The sequence below is a fragment of the Pelobates fuscus genome, chromosome 6 (assembly GCF_036172605.1).
Source record: "Pelobates fuscus isolate aPelFus1 chromosome 6, aPelFus1.pri, whole genome shotgun sequence".
Taxonomy (NCBI): Eukaryota; Metazoa; Chordata; class Amphibia; order Anura; family Pelobatidae; genus Pelobates; species Pelobates fuscus.
Window position 1 is genome coordinate 193,340,571 of NC_086322.1, and position 4,741 is coordinate 193,345,311.

Here is a 4,741-nt window from a genome sequence, read left to right on the forward strand (position 1 = left end):
AGGGATGGTTAAAGGATCTTAACATGTATAGCTTGGAGGAAAGACGAGACAGGGGGATATGATAGAAACATTTAAATACATAAAGGGAATCAACACAGTAAAGGAGGAGGCTATATTTAAAATAAGAAAAACTACCACAACAAGAGGACATAGTCTTAAATTAGAGGGACAAAGGTTTAAAAATAATATCAGGAAGTATTACTTTACTGTGAGTAGTGGATGCATGGAATAGCCTTTCAGCTGAAGTGGTAGAGGTTAACACAGTAAAGGAGTTTAAGCATGCGTGGGATAGGCATAAGGCTATCCTAGACTTAAGATTAGGCCAGGGACTAATTAAAAGTATTTTGAAATATTGGGAAGACTAGATGGGCCGAATGGTTCTTATCTGCCGTCGCATTCTATGTTTCTATGTTTCTATGTAGGACTAGGGCTATCAAGGGAATCCCTTTGATGAAATCTGCAAGGAAATAAATATGCTGGTACCAGTTGATACTGCAGACTTTGAGCAAATATGAAAAAAACATGACACAAAAACATAAAACCTCAATAAAGCTCATAATATATCATTCCCGAAGTTGTCAACATTTGAAAATGGTTTACGTTTGTATCATTATTTTAATATATGAGCTACTAAAATGCAGTCCCATCTTCAATTTGAGATTTTTTTAAAACCTGCACTGGGCTGGTTATAAATTCTACCCTGTTTTTGAGTAGTGTGTTTTGTCTGAGTTGAAATTCAGCTGAATTCTATCAATGTTATTCACTAGACACTGTAAAAAATGCACTGAAAATAACCAAACTGTGACTTTATTGGCAATTCTCATATGTACTAAAGCTAAATATGGTCAGAATTCAGCCGACTCGAGCAAATCTGCAACATTTGGTACCCAGGTTTAAAAATTAATGCTTTTGCATCCAAATCCTATAAAAAAAGTGTCCGCAATACATGGTCTTGGTTGGGTGGTGATGAAGCTGGTGATCACTATTAGTGATCACAGGGGAGTGTTTATGGTGAAGTCTTCCATTAAGTTAATTTTAAGTCCTTTCAAAAGGGTCTTATTTCACACTCTTTCTGTTCACAAGTGACAAGGCAGCATGAATAAAGTGCATTGGGAAAAATGTTGTATAACTGGACTGTATTTCCTACTCACAGTACAGATATTGTACAGGATTGTTTGTATATTAAAGCAACAATTTTGCATTAACCAATTGCAAAGTTAAACTTTACATTCTAGAAGTAAAATTGAACATTGCGTAAAAGTATTGTCCGGTTTATATTGGCTAATATAATCAAGAGTCCTCTGTCAGAAGCCTGGTTTCTTATTGAGGAAGAAAGTCTGATAAATAATTTTCCTTTATTAATTTTAAAATGATTAGCATATCTAAATGAATTTGCTTCACAGACAATACCAGAAATTACAGTGCGTTGAGAAAGTATTCTGGTCCCTTCATTTTCTTGTTTATTGCAACTTTAAGATACAATTGTTTAAAGTATTTTCATTTTCATATCATCCTTCATTTCCTATAATGACAAAACAGGAGCCAGATTATATATAAAACAAATACCAAATAGACATACATATTTAGACCTTTAATTCAGTACTAAGTTGAAGCACCTTTGACAAGAATTGCAGCCTCTGCTCTTTTGGGGTGACAAACTTGATGTGACAAAATTTGCACACCTGGATTTGGATACTTTCTGCCATTCATCTCTGCAGATCCCCTCAAGGTCTACCAGGTTAGATGAGTACTGTTGGTGGACAGCCATTTTCAGGGCTCTCCAGAGATGTTTGATTGGGATCAAGATCAAGCTCTGGGTGGGCCACTCAAGGACATTCACAGATTTGTCCCTAAGCAACTCTTGCATTGTCTTGGCTGTTTGTGTTTAGAGTCAATTTCCTATTGAAAGGTGAACCTTTGGCCCAGTCTGAGGTCCTTAGTGGTCTGGAACAGGTTTTAATTAAAGGGATACCAAAGGCATCAAAACTTTACTTAATAAAGTAGTTTTGCTGTATAGTCACGCCCCTGCGGTACCACTGCTCAATTATTTGCCATTTAGTAATTAAATCACTTTTGTTTCTGTTTATGCAGCCCTGGCCATACCTCCCCTGGCTGTGACTGACACAGCCTGTATGAAAAAATTGTTTCATTTGCAATTAGACATGAACTTACCTTAGAAGCATTTATCTCCTGCTCTGTAAATTTCACTTTAATCACACACTTGAGGTTCTTGCAGGGACTAAAAGGTTATAAACAAAGCAATAGATAAAAAGTATACATTAAACAGCATGCGCAAGAAAGGAAGTATAAGCATTAGATGTTACTTTACAGGAAGGGTTTAGGAAAGATGTGCAAGTCACATGCAGTGAGGTGTGACCTAACAGCAGATAATTGAGCAGTTAGACTACAGAGGCATATCCTATACATCAAAACTACTTCACTAAGCTAAAACTGTTTTGGTGCCTAAAGTTTCCCTTTAAGGATATCTCTGTATTTTGCTGAATTTGTTTTTCCCTCAACCCTGACCAGTTTCGCACTCCCTGCCACTGAAAACCACCCTAAAGTATGATGGTACCAACACCATGCTTCATCGTTGAGATGGCATTGTGCAGGTGATGAGTGGTGTCTGGTTTCCTCAAGACATGACATTTTAATTGAGGCTAAACTGTTCACTTTTCATTTCATCAGACCAGAGAATCTTGTTTCTCACAGTCTGAGTGTTCTTTAGATGCTTTTTTACAAATTCCAAGGGGACTTTCAAGTGTCTTGCAGTGACCATTCTGCAAAAAAGGCCTGATTGGCAGAGTGTTGCAGTGATAGTTGTCTTTCCGCAGGTTTCTCTCATCTCCACAAATAGTCTCTGAAGCTTCTACAGTGTAACCATCAGATTACCTTAATAAGGCCCTCGTCTCCCCAATGTTTAGTATGGTCGGGCTGCCAGCTCCAGAAGAGTCCTGGTTGTTCCAAACTTCTTCCATATAAAGGGACACTCCAGGCACCCAGACCACTTCTGCTCATTGGAGTGGTCTGGGTGCCAACTCCCACTACCCTTAACCCTGCAAGTGTAATTATTGCAGTTTTTCATAAACTGCAATATTTACATTGCAGGGTTAACTCCACCTCTAGTGGCTGTCTATTAGACAGCCACTAGAGGTCACTTCCTGGGTTCTAGCACAGGTTTCCTGTGCTAGAGCGTCGCTGGACGTCCTCACGCTGTGTGAGGACCTCCAGCGTCGCTCAAAACCCCATAGGAAAGCATTGAAATGATTTTTCAATGCTTTCCTATGGGGAGACGTAATGCGCATGCGCGGCATTTCCGCGCATGCTCATTAGGTCTCCTCGGCCGGTGAGCGAGATTAGTCTCGCCCACCGGCCGACGTAATCACTAGGAGGAGCGTCGCGGAGGCGGAGACAGCGGCGAGGGACATCGCCGCTGTCCCAGGTAAGTCACTGAAGGGGTTTTCACCTCTTCAGTAACTGGGGATTGGTGGGTGGGAGGGAGAGGGACCCTCCAGTGCCAGAAAAACGGATCGTTTTTCTGGCACTGGAGTTTCCCTTTAAGAATTATGGAGGTCACTGTGCTCGTGGGAACCTTCAATTCTGCATTTACAGCTGTAAACCCTTACAGAGACAAGATTGTGTCTTTACAAATTATGTCCAATCCTAGTGTAGAAGCATCTCAGAGACGATCCAGAGAAATGGGATGCATCTGAGCTAAATTTCAAGTGTCATAGCAAAGTTTCTGAATACTTATATCAATGCGATATATATATATATATTTTTTTATTTTTAATACATTTGTAAAGTATTCTAAAATCTGATATTTGCTTTTTTATTATACCTTACTGAGTGTAGACTGATCTGGAAATATAATTTAAACAATTGTAACATGTGACTTGTGCACTAAAAAAAAAGTTCAAGAAATGAAGGGGTGTGAGTACTTTCTGAATGCAATGTATATTGCCAATGTTAATTGACTGCTTTCATAAATAATCTTGCAAAAACAGAGAATGCACAAACCCAACATCATTATAATGATATCACATATAAACACATCTAAATATTTTATTGTAGAACATCATATCTTTTAGTAGATACAGAAAAAACATTCAAGCACACTTTTGTTGAATTGTTTATGGAAAACTTTTATTTTTAATTTGAAGACTTGGAGTTGCCAATATTTAAGTGTGGTTTCATTTAAATATCTGAGATTTTCAGTTGGTTTATTGATAGTTCAGAAAACTGATCTCTTTCCAGACACCTGCAAAATGACTAGATTGTGTTTTTGTTTTTTTCTTGGAACATAAACTAAATGTCATGTAATAATTATTATTTTTTTTAGCATACATAGTTATTACCTAAATTGTGAAATGTCAGGAATGCAACAGGAAATTGCAAAATTTAGACCTAAATTATTGAGGAAACAGCCCTTATTTAGTTATTAAACAGCAAGGTACTGTGCCACTTTAAAGGTACAGAAGCTATTTTGATCAGAACCTATTGTGACTGGCTCCACTGAATGTGTGTTGTACAGCCCACTCAAGAATCAATTTATTCACTTTTTACTGTATTGCACTATTTATGTCTTTTTTTTTGTATATGTATAACTGTCACACCGCGCATACCTGAGTCATGTACCAGGTCAGAAACTCCGGCAGCTTTGTTCAGTTGCACTCACAGCTGGCATAATGTATGACACAGGCCTGTAGTATTTAAAGGGACAATGGGTCCCAATCAGGAA